This window comes from Heteronotia binoei, chromosome 4 (assembly GCF_032191835.1).
Source record: "Heteronotia binoei isolate CCM8104 ecotype False Entrance Well chromosome 4, APGP_CSIRO_Hbin_v1, whole genome shotgun sequence".
In the NCBI taxonomy this organism is placed as follows: Eukaryota; Metazoa; Chordata; class Lepidosauria; order Squamata; family Gekkonidae; genus Heteronotia; species Heteronotia binoei.
The window spans coordinates 36,351,158-36,364,196 of NC_083226.1; the positions used below are offsets into that span (position 1 = coordinate 36,351,158).

A 13,039-nucleotide genomic window follows, 5' to 3' on the forward strand; every position below is an offset into this window, starting at 1 on the left:
CCCTCTCCCGAGTTCTGAACTGGGCGTGGAGGGGGTGACCAGAAGGACGGGTGGGCTCAGAATTTTCGGCGTTTGCATCCCACTGGGATGAACTGTCTGTGCATAAGGGGTGCCTGTTGTGGGGAAGTAAGATGGTGGTGCCCCCGGTACTGCATCAGTGAGTCCTAATAGCACTGCACAAAACCCATTCGGAGATTGTACGCATAAAAGCACTGGCCTGCAGCTATGTATGGTGGCCAGGAATTGACGACGCCATTGACTCCTGGGTGGCCCAATGTCAGCCATGCCAGGAGACATGTCCAGCACCACCCCACGCCCCGGCCCAACAGTGGGAGTCCACTCGTAACCACTCTTCCAGGGGCATATATTCCCCTCATTGTGGACTCCTACTCCAAATCGTTAGAGGTAGTGCCAGTAGCCTCCACCTCTTCTCGGGCGGCTTTAGGGGTGCTCTGCAGGATTTTTGCCATACATGGCCCTCCCAGACACATTGGTATCTGATCACAGGACAGCCTTCACCTCGGCCGAGTTTCAGGATTTCTGCGGCTGGAATTTAATAAAACACATAAGGTCGGCCCCCTTCCACACAGCCACAAATGGCCAAGCGGAAAGAATGGTGTGGGCTATGAAGGAAATGCTCCACTGCATCATATATGGGGAGTCGGAAGCGCGCCTCTCCAAGTGCCTCCTGGCACAACATACCACCCCCAGTATGGTCACCGGCTGCAACCCAGCAGAGTGCCTCATGGGCAGGCAGCTGACAACCCTCCTGGATCGCATGCACCCAAACCGCGCGGCTGATCTGCAAGAGGTGCCAGAGGTGGTCCAGGCCCCCCTGGGAGTTCAACACTGGGGACTTGGTGTTTGTCAAAAACTTTGGGGGAGGGCCATCATGGATTCCAGCACGAGTATCCCATGTACTAGAGGCCGTCATGTACGAAGCCATCTCAGAAGGGGGATTCACAATAAGGCGGCAAATTGACCAATTACATGCGCAAGAGGCACTCAGGGGGGGAGACGACAAGAATGCAACCAGCCCAGCACCTGCTCTAAATGAAAAACCCCTGAGCTGGAGGAAGCAGAAGAGCCCGCAGCTACAACTGTGCCAGCTCCAGCAGAACAGACGGGACCACCCTCAGCGCCAGAGACCTTGGAGGACCCAGTCCAGCCGGCAGAATTCCCCTTGGAACCAGAACCTCCGCCAGGAATGCCAGGCGCAGAAACCGCATCGCCACCAACTCCAGTGCTCAGGCGGTCGATGCCCGCGTACCTTAAATACTATGTTCACTAGGGCTTGCAAACTAAGGGGGGGGGGATGTTATGTATGTGGACTCAAGGGAAGATTTTGGATGTTCCCTCTGGGCTAATTGGAGCCAAGTGGACTAAGCTTGGGGACTTGGGAACAAAGGGCTGCAGGATTCAAACCCCAGCAGCCCTAGACCAATCACAGGTCCCCACCGGTTTGAATGGCCCAATGATGTGCTAGCGCAGGAATCCAGAGATGTATATAAGTTGGGTCGGCAGGCCCCATCCCAGTCTTGTACTGTAACCTTTTACTATGTGATTCCTATTAAAGAGCTTGTTATCACTTGCTCTGAGACTCTGCCATGCATAGAACCCACTATATTATACTGTGGTTTTGTTTTTAAATAGTTCTTGGCGCTGTGTACTCAAGCAGGACAGTTTGGAATAGCAGCTGTAAACCATGAATCCTTGTAACACCTGGGAGAAAAAGCAGAGGAGGGTGAACTCAGATATGCCAGCTCAAAGTAACTCAAAAATACACTGGCGTATTTGGAGATATGCCAGTGCCAAGATGTGCTGCTACCACCCAGGCACAGGGCCAATATAAATTCTGGCAAAGACATGCCCAAGTAGGTGGGAGGCTTGGTTGGTATGTAAGTAGATGGCCAGTACAGTCCCAGTGGCTCCAATTCCTTCTCTTTTACCTGACTGAGAAGAATTAAACCAGAATCTGCAGAGCTCCCTGGAGCGTTTTATCCCAAGGCTCCTACTGATTTCACCACAGCCAGCCCCACAATATAACAGAGAATGCTGTGTTAGCTTTGTTCCCCCTCATGTGTTTTGTGCTGGGGTGGTGACATCAGGAAGGTGTCTCAGCCTTGGAAAACTTTGACTGGCCATTTCCACCTTTGGTTGTCATGTTGTTGTGTTGTTCTATGATTGCTGGGTTGCCTTAAACCCCAACACAATTGCTGTGTGCTCCGCACCTTTTAGTTGTTGGTTGTTGTTTTTTGGGATGTGTGCATGCACGGCTTTTTTTGCAGCTGGAACTCCTTTGCATATTAGGCCACACATCCCTGATGTAGCCAGTCGTCCTGAAGCTTACAGTAGGCCCTGCACTAAGAGCCCTGTAAGCTCTTGGAGAATTGGCTACATCAAAGGTGTGTGGCCTAATACACAAAAAGCTCTCTCTCCCTCTGTGTGTGTGTACTTCCCCTCTTCTGAGTGAGAATAGGGTACTGATTAGGAGTACTTGGTGGCATGCTAGTGTTGGTGATGTGCTGGCACCTGGGCTGTGATACACACTCTTATTCCTGGATATAGTTGTTTGTTTTTTTTTGGGGGGGGGGGAGTTGAAGTTTCAAATGGCTCTTAACTAGAGATGCCCCAAAATTTTGCAGCCTTGTTGCTACCATCTTCAAATCCATGTCATGTTTTTGTTTTTCCTTCCTGAAGATCAGATGCACTGATCTTTAGTTCCATATTATCTTCTGTTCTGCAACATATTAAATGTGTGCAATTTCAATGCTATTTATCCATCAGTTTCTTATAAATGCTACAGAGACTATAAAGGCCATCAATTACATTACAAAAGTATTAAAGGGATATGCATTAAACCAACCGGTCAGGAACAATAGCAACAAAATGGGCTTATGATTACAACATATGAAAAGAGAAATGAATAGTTCATACTTATACATCCTTGTTCCATTACTGGTGCCTTGAACTACAATTCTCAGAGAGCAATGGAAGGCACATGCATGAAATACCATCTGTGCATGTGTTTCATTGTTAAGCACTAAGGCGACATTAACTTTATTCTGAACAACAACAGTACTGTAGTTGTCAGTTGGCTGGATGCTGTTGCTAATTACAAGGACATCTTTTTTTTATTACGTAAGAATGAAATCTTTCTTTTAAAATAGATATATTTATTATAACTTTTTGAATTATAATAAGGTGTATTAAAGTATCAATAATACAACAACAATAATTGTTATACAGAAACCAATGCCAGTACAAAGAAATAAAAGTCTGATAGAAATTACAGAATAGAGATACCTCAATATAAATATTAAATCCCCAAAGAATATACATGGACTACTGTTAACCAACAAGTAAACTTTGGGGTAAAGGATTGATATTTATTATAACTTAACAATTTGCATTAAGAGTTCTATAAACAGAAATGATATTCATGGTTGACATGTAACACTATGGTCCATTCTGCATACACATCTGATTTTCATTGAAGTTTTTTTTTTTTAAGAATGGTTTTTTAAAAAAATTTTTTTTCAGTTTAAACATTTATTAAAAATTAAATAAATAATTACAGAGTTATCACATTGAAATTGCAGACAAAACAATTAACAGCCCAAAATTGACAATTAATGAAATGCCAATAGTGATAACACATTATTATCTAAATGCACATCATGGCCAGACACAAACTCCTTGCCCAATGTGTAATTCAAGAAGGGCAACCATTTATCTAATAGTGAATATGTTTCAGATTTTTTCACAGTAACAGTAGTATCAGCCAATTTATCTAAAACAAAATATTCCCAAAGCGATTTCTAGTGGTTCTAGAAATATATTCTACATACCTGGGTATGAGAAAACCTGGGTACTGTTCTGGGGTTGGTTTCTCCTGATTGGTTAGTTTTCACACTGAATGTGCCTTTTGAAACAGGAGATTCTTCCAGCTGAATTTACTGTGGGGTCTCCATTAGTGTCCCCCCCCACCCCAACTTATCAGTAGTCAAGGAATTTGCTGGAGGAAAAAATACACTGGCAGGTTCTGCTTTAAAAAATTAGTGAGAGTCAATGCTGATCACTTGGCTGGAGAGGAGGCAGTTCATGAGGGGGGAGGGGGAGACATCAGTGCTTTGCAGCCTGATTTCTCTCCTCCCCCCCCATTGTTATTTAGAAATGAGATGACAAATGGGGAAGACGAGATATTGAAATGGACCAGACTTTTTAAAAAAAACAACAGGCTGCTGCTACAAAGTAGGTTCCGCAGCATTATTCTCGTGTTTGAAATGTTTGTGGTCAGAGTCAATTAAAAAGGAAACCTTTCTCCCCCAAAATACTAAATTGCCCAAAAGAGGAATCAAACTCCAAAACCTTGGATGCAATAGCTCATCATCTTAACCAACCAAGCTAACTTGATGTTCCTGCAAATGAGTCAGACAAAGGCAATTACTTTCCTAATCTCTTATTTCCAAAGACATGCATAGTGTGAAACTGATCAATAAGAATTGATCAATTACCTTGTCAGGGGAGGGGGAAAGTCTATGGAAATGTTTCTGCTTTTAAAGGCTTGGAAGTGAATTAAGAGGAGGAGGGGAAAATACTGCTCTGAAAAATTATTCTTGGAAACTATAGAGATATAGCGGAGTGACAGCAGAATGCTAGGGAAAGGATGTGGAAGGAATTAAAAAATCTGATAGGAGAGTGAGGTGAGTGTGCAAGTGAATATGGAAGCAGGTTTTTGAAGTGACAGAGGTGGGAGGCGAGAGCTGTAGTAAACACAAAAGCAGAAAGGGCCTATGACTGATTCCCCACTAGCCTTGTTCTGGTTTCGTTGCTCCTTTCCCCACAGCACTTCTGCTGGATTTCACACAAGCTGCCCCGGGACGGTGAAGTTCCCTCCATGGCAGGCAGAAACCAGTTTTCAGAGGATCCTGCCTGCTGTGAAGGGAACATGAAAAGAGGTGGGGCAGCTCTCTGCCCCAGGGCAGCTTGTGTGAAATTCAGCAGAAGCTCCTTGGGAAAAGGAGCAACAAGACTGGAACAAGGCTAGTGGGGAATCGCTCTATATGTAACTGAGTCAGTAATGTAGATGACATGAGTGTGTCAGCCCCACCTCTGTCAATGCATGAGCACAGGCCCACCCCTGTCAATGCATGAGCACATAGCCTCCTTTGCATAAATTTCTTCCCCATGATCTGGTAACATTAATTTTTTAAAATGTTCCTGATTGTGGGGAGGGAGATCCGATGCACATCCAGTTCCTACATGCATAGGCCCCGTGCTCACAAGCATGTGATCATGTGGACCTGGGGCAGCTGGAATGTTATTCCTCCCTCCCTATGTATCCCTATTGAATTCAACATGGATGATACTGTGAACTGAGGACTTCAACAAATAGTTCTTCCTTGACTTCTTCACTCAGAGACAAGAAACAGCAGTTGTGCCCATCTGTGGAAGAGCATTTCACAGCAGTTTTTGAATAATGTAGTCTTAACCATGAGGGGATCAGAGAAGAAAGAAAAGGTGCTGAGGAGCCCAAAGGGGAACTCCCCGGAGCTCTTCTAAGAAGTCAGTTGTAGTAGCTCTGAGGAGAGAAAAAGCTCCAGAGAACTTCTAAAACAGACAAAGAGGAACTAAGCAGAAAAGGTGCAGTTCCTCCCCTTGGATCATGCCTGGCCCGAGTCTACATCCCTGGGGAAGGGGATTTTTGTACCTACTCTAGAACTTTCTGAAATTGAGCTCTGCACACACAAAGTCTACTTATGAGAATGAACTGAGAACTCTTGAAGATCAATAGTGACAAATAGGGTTGTCAACCGCCATGTGCTGACTGGAGATCTCCTAGAATTACAAATGGTCTCCAGGGGACAGAGATCCCCTGGAGAAAATGGCTGCTTTGGAAGGTGGACTGTATGATTATACCCTGCTAAGGTCCCTGCTCTCCTCAGACCCTGCTCTCCTCATGCTCCACCCCTCAAATCTCCAGGTATTTCTCAATCCAGAGCTGGCAACCCTAGTTACAGCTAAGCAACGTGTCTTTCTTGTTGATTTTTCTCATGCATCCTGAGGGTCAGCCTACAGATATGAAGTTAGGAAAAAACATAACCAAGACAGAACAGGCATAAAAGGTAAAGGTAGTTCCCTGTGCAAGCACCAGTCATTTCCGACTCTGGGGTGATGTCGCATCACGACATTATCATGGCAGACTTTTTATGGGTGGTTTGCCATTGTCTTCCCCAGTAATCTACACTTTCCCCCCAGCAAGCTGGGTACTCATTCTACTAACCTCAGAAGGATTGAAGGCTGAGTCAACCTTGAGCCAGCTGCCTGTACCCAGCTTTCGCCAGGATCAAACTCAGGGCATGAGCAGAGAGCTTAGACTGCAGTACTGAAGCTTTACCACTCTGCACCATGGGGCTCTTAGAACAGGCATAATTCAGAGTAAAAGCAGCAACTATTTAAAATAAGATAATAATAGATATTCTTGCAGATGTAGCATATGGCCACAAGGGCAGGCTTTGCAGGGTTTGGTCTTGACTGTGCTGAATGGTTATGGAGCAGTCAGTCCTTGTTCCTGTCTTGCTAACAAACAATCCAATAAATGAACTTTAAAAGGTAAGCTGTCCACCATCACAGTGGCTTCATGAGCAATATTTGACAGTGATTTTAAACAGCATTCAACATACTACTAGTCGGTTGTCAATATTAGAACAGTCAATTGACCTCTGTGTCAACCCCAGTTACCGAAATTAAGCTTCATTCTTTCATTCTAAGAGAAACTGTTTTGCAGTGGACAATCAAGCAGAAAAGAAATGTAACATTGCCCCCCCAGGCGGAATAACGAGGCAGACACAAAGTTGGGTTAAAGGGCCACTTTATTAACTTAACGGCAAGGGCAAACATGGGGACAGGTCAAGCCAGGGGTCAACCGCGACCACCTCCTTGACCCGAAACTGGGCGAGCCCCCTAAGCCCCGGGTGTGAGCCAACCAAAACGGCTCAGACCCGGCCGGCCCGGCAACTTGATCACCGCTCACCTGAGCTCCGCCATCCCCACAGACAGCAGCCTGGGATGCAGACACTCAGCACTTGCCGGGATCCTCGGACTCCCTGGAGCCAACCTTGGGCCGTACAGCTTGCGGTTCCCCAGGAGAGTCATGCACCAAATGGCGCGATGCTACGGGAGCTCACCAATCCCCAAAACATAATGCCAACCACAAACTGCCAGTGACCAACCTACATAAACAGCACCGCCGTTCCAAATGCCAACACCAACAACAGCAGTACAGGGTAGGCAAAAACACCCCCGAACCCAGGCCAATCATTCGAGGGCGAAAAATTCCTACCCGGCCCCTAAAACAGGCGACCAGCCTGTGCTTGTACTGCTTGAAGGGCGGGCGGGCAGGCTGGAAGCGAATTTCTACTGCGTGCTAAGGGGCGGAGGCAGCCTTTTAAGGCTGCCCCCAGCCCCCTCCCTCAGGAAGATCTCATTGCCTCTCCACCGCGCGGGGAAGCAATGGGCGGCCCCCAGCCTCAGCAGTCAATGGACTGCTCGGCCGGGAAGGGGCCGAATTGCCCCCCCAGGCGGAATAACGAGGCAGACACAAAGTTGGGTTAAAGGGCCACTTTATTAACTTAACGGCAAGGGCAAACATGGGGACAGGTCAAGCCAGGGGTCAACCGCGACCACCTCCTTGACCCGAAACTGGGCGAGCCCCCTAAGCCCCGGGTGTGAGCCAACCAAAACGGCTCAGACCCGGCCGGCCCGGCAACTTGATCACCGCTCACCTGAGCTCCGCCATCCCCACAGACAGCAGCCTGGGATGCAGACACTCAGCACTTGCCGGGATCCTCGGACTCCCTGGAGCCAACCTTGGGCCGTACAGCTTGCGGTTCCCCAGGAGAGTCATGCACCAAATGGCGTGATGCTACGGGAGCTCACCAATCCCCAAAACATAATGCCAACCACAAACTGCCAAGGACAGAGCCAAGCCTCAGCTTAGGCCGCTGTACCCCAACTACAAGACTCGATCCAGCCCTTGCCGCAAGTCATTCAAAAACAAATGATTGCCCTTTTCCGACAGGTGTACCCCATCATCCCGGTACAATTCGGGCAAACTCGAAAGAATCAAAGGATGGGGCACATAATCTCCAAGCCCCCCAACCAGGGCCTTACGCAAGGCCCGGTTGGCCTTTATTCTCGCCCGCTCCAAACCTTCAGGGTCCCATGCTGACCGCCAAACGCGGCGCGGCAACATGGCCGACCACAGAATAAGGACACCAGGCCAACGCTTTTTAATCAAAGCTAGGTCCGACTGGGCCTGAATCGAAAGGGCCTTGCCCTTGACCAAACCCAAGTCGTTCTCTCCCAGATGAATTACAAGAATCTGCGGAGGAGGGCCGACTAGCTCCCTGAACAACAGAGGCAGGAGCCCAGGCCACCTCATTCCACGGCGGCCTTGCCAGGTGATCACCGCTCTGTCGCTCAGGCCCAGTTGTGAACCAATCGGAGTCCGACGGGCCTGGTGAGCCGCCCAAAAGACAATGCTGTGGCCACAAATCAGAATCCTCCTCCTTGAATCGCCAGCCACCGCCCCTAGAAGAAAAAACTATTAGAACTGAAACGAGAAATAACACTTAACACATCACAGTTACCTGAGACTAAGGAAGTAGCACACGCCGGCCTTATGACCTGAGAGGTCTTATATAAGTACGATAAGCCCCTGACCTCCACCGACCGACTCTGCGAATATCCTCACCCCCGTATCCGAGCGCCGCAGCTGTAGAAGCAGCGCCGATCCTGAAGGAATGAGTACCGAATTTTTGATCACCGAGGCCCAGCAACTGCAAGGCACGGCTGGTGACAGCCCAAAATTGGTACTTTGTCAAGGGGGCCTCGTCTGCATGGCGAAAAAGCGGCCCATCAGATCCGCCCCGCCATTCCATGTAATGTTTGAGCGCTGTAACTGGACATAATTCACTTTCAGCGCAGGTTCCAATCCTAACGGTACAGCCCTGCTGTCTCTGATCCGTCTTTGAACGGCGGACCTTAAACTCCACCCGGTCACTGAACAAGGTGACATCCCTAAACTGCAGGGCCCTCGCGGAAACGTCACTACGGGAAAGTGTAACCAGCTCGGATACCCTAAAGGCTCCAAAAAAGGCCGTCAGTGAGGCACCATGGAAAAGGGCCTCCTCATACGCTGACCCACAAACCCGGGCCCAAGAAGCACGAAGCCCCCGCAAGATCAAAGGCGAAATAGGCTGCCTCCCGTCGACCCGAGGCCCCGCCTCCCGAGACCAACCCTCAAACATTTTTTGGATGCGAAAATCCTTAGTGGCATCGCAATAACCACCGGCCTTACTCATGAAAGCCAGGGCCGCCATCTGGCCTTTTATAGACCTGACCGACAAACCCCGCTGTTTTTGGTGCACGCAGAATTGCAACAACTGTTCGACCGGAACGGGCCACGCATCCGGTAAACCTGCCCCTTTCCTGAAAGACACAAACTGGCTGGCCGCCCGGTCATATGACCTCTTCGTGCTGGGCGCTATGGCCATATGAATCGCCCGGCTCACTTCTTTCCTCCAATCAGCCATAACTCCGCCGGGATGCGCTGGGGCAACAGGTCGGCCTCCGGGGCTAACTGACGGAAACGGTCCATCTGTTGGCGAGACAGAGCGTCCGCCACCCCGTTACAAATGCCAGGAACATGCTTAGCCAGAAACAAAATATTTAATTTCAAACAACGTAAGGTAAACCCTAACTAGCCGCATAACTGCCGGGGACTTAGAGGTCAACCTATTGACAACATGGACGACAGCCAGGTTGTCACACCAGAAATGAACCGAGCAATTGGCCAGAGCTTCGCCCCAAAGAAATACGGCAATGACAATCGGAAAAAACTCCAGGAACGTTAAGTTCCGACACAACTCCGTACCCAACCACTCCTGCGGCCAGTGCTCGGCACACCAGTGCCCCCTAAAATATACCCCGAAACCAATAGAACCGGCAGCATCAGAAACTATCTGCAGCTCGGCTTCCAGCTGCATATCCCTCCGCCAAAAGGAAATGCCGTTGAAATCCTGTAAAAATGTTACCCAAACCTGAAGGTCTTCCCGCATATTCCTAGTGACACGGGTAACATGATGCGGTAAGCGAAGGTTAACCATGCCTTCACAAAATTGCCGCAAAAAGGCCCTGCCCGGGGCCACCACTTTACAGGCAAAATTCAAGTGGCCTACGAGCTGCTGTAGCTCCAGCAGGGTGACCTTGCGCTTAACCAAAACCGCTCGGATCCGTGTCAAAAGGCTCACCCGCTTGTCCTCAGGTAGCCTAGAAAACTGGCGTACCGTATCAAGCTCAATGCCCAGAAAAGTAAGCACCGTGGTAGGACCCTCGGTTTTCTCAGGAGCCAACGGAACCCCCAATTCCGTAGCCAAATCCTCGAAAGCCGTTAACAAAAACAGGCACTGCCCCGAGTCCGCGGGGCCCACAAAGAGAAAATCGTCTAAATAATGAACGGTGTCCCGAATTCCCGTCTTAAACCGTAAGGCCCACTCCAAAAAAGAACTAAAACGCTCGAACGCAGAACAAGAAATTGAGCACCCCATAGGAAGAGCCCTGTCTACATAATAACATCCCTCAAACGCAAAACCTAGTAATTCAAAGTCTCTCGGGTGCACTGGGAGGAGGCGAAAGGCTGATTTTATATCGCACTTTGCCAACTCAGCACCCAGCCCGCACCGCCGAACTATCTGGACCGCTCGGTCAAAAGAAGTATATTTTACCGAACACAGCTCAGGTGGGATAGAATCATTCACAGATCGACCCCTAGGGTAAGAAAGATGGTGAATCAACCGGTATTCACCTGCTGCTTTCTTGGGTACCACTCCCAAGGGGGACACCCGCAAGTTCGGCAGGGGAGGAGACTCAAACGGACCTAAAACACGGCCTTCAGCACACTCTTTACTAATCTTTTTCCTAACAACACTTTCCAACCCCTTGACTGAACGCAAATTGGAAGAGAAAAATGAAATACGAGGGCCATCGTATGGAATTCGAAAGCCAACTAAAAACCCTTCCGCCAGGTAACGCGCATCATCCCTATGGGGATAAAATTGCAACCACCGCCTAAGGGCCCTCAGACGAATGGGGCTGGGGCCCTTTTGGAGGGTGTTGCCCGGTACCACCACCGGTCCGCTTATTGGGCCATCTCTGTTTAGATCGGGTGCATGCCGTGAAGGCGTGGGGGCCCGAGCAAATCGGGCACTCATGCCTATATTTGCAGGCCTTCCTGGAGCAGGAACCTTGGGAGGTGAACTCCCAGCAAAGCAGCCGTGGCTGAACCGACTGCCCCGCGGCTGCGCGGGCCCCAGGAAAGGTTGATACTGCTGACTTTTGCACTAAATGACCGCTGTCGGATCGCTCCCCAACATTCGGTTTCGCGGGTGCCATGAGCTGCAGCCAAAGCTGCTGGTTAATTTGATTCCACTGAAGGAAAGGGTTAACCGCCGCGCGCATGCGGAACTGCTCATCATATTGAAGCCAAGCCCCGCCAGCAAAATCGTTATACGCCCGATATATTATATCACAATACTGAAAAAGTGGAGCTGCTCTCCACGGCTGGGCCCTGGCAATAACGCCCGCATAAATGAGAAACCCGGGCAGCCAATTTGCCCACGTTCTATCTACCTTACGACGCTTGAGCTTCTCCTTATCTTTCTCGTCAAGCTCATCTTTCGATTTCTTCTCCAATTCCCTATACAACAAGCTGAATACATCCACGTATTCGCCTTTAAGGATTTTTTCCCTGGTCGCCGCAGTTAAATGGTCGCCCAGAGGCATGGCTGGATCCCCAAAGGGCAAAGCATGAAAATCCAAGGAACCGTATGGAACAGGCGGGTGAGATGGGAACCCCCAGATAGCACCATGATGCCCGGACCACGGTGAAGGCACCGCCGGGATCTGCTGCCATCCCCATGGCAGCACACTCAAAGCCGGGCCCTGACTACCAGTTCCAAAACCGCCCCCACAACCTTCATTTCCAGGCGCTAACCCCCAAGGGAAACAAGGACTCTGAGAGGCCGACCCTGCAGAAGAAGTACCAGCCTGCGGCATAAGAGTAGGGGCGCCCTGCTGCCCAAAAAGTGGCGCTGTCGCATAATTGGCACCTGAAGCCTGGGGTACGCCCGCAGGCTTGGATGTTGAAGCTACATTGGGCCCCCATGGGCCCCAAGGCCACGTCATCCCCTGCTGAGACACGGGTGACTTACCTTCACTCAATGGAGGCACAACCACCACAGCATCGGGCTCCTCACTCTGCTGCTCTTCCCGAGGCGCACCATCCTTCGCCTCACCACTGCTTCCTCCAGCTTCCTGCAACACAGAAAGCCGAGCCAGCACCTCTTTCTGGAAGGAAATGGTGGCCGCTCTACCGGATCCCAACAAGCCGGTGGTCCTCCGGGAAGGGCCAGCCAGACCCCGGGCCTCCTCCAATGCCTCAAGTTGAGCCATAATGGCCTGCCTCGTCTGGGCCTCGTCCCCATCGTCCTGCGGGGGCGCTTCTGGGAGCGGCCTCTTGGCAGGCTTTTTAGCAGGCTGCTTCCCTTTCTTGTTGCCCTGCCCCTTCTTAGGACCCATTTTTCCCTTTCTTCCTCTCTCTTCCCTCTTTTTTTTTTTTTTTTTTTTAAATATATAGCAGAGGAGGGGCAAACCACAACTACCCCCTAGAAAGAGGGGAGGGGGTGAAACAGGCCCCACCGATGCCCGTACACAAGCCACACACTGCACACCCTAACCCCACTCTAACTGGCCTGCTCAGGCCTGCAAACAAGGAAAATGGGAGGGGCGTTATTAACAGCAGCCTAGGCAAACGCCACCAACCCGACGCTAACGCAGCTGCGTCGTTGTCTAGGCCTGAAGTCAGGCCAGAAAGAGAGAGGGGGGGGTGGGCGCCCAAGACCCTGCCGCGCCGCACCAAAAATAGCCCAGGGACTCAGCTACCCGTCAGCTAAAAGAGCTACCCCCTCCGTTTAAG

The 13,039-nt window shown here is 49.8% G+C and overlaps 1 protein-coding gene across 2 annotated transcripts in view; it reads left to right on the forward strand.

The window, feature by feature from the left end:
* The window catches only part of LOC132570483 (E3 ubiquitin-protein ligase Topors-like), a 358,952-nt gene that overhangs the window by 257,521 nt on the left and 88,392 nt on the right, over positions 1-13,039 (forward strand). The gene's annotated exons all lie outside the window — the stretch shown is intronic.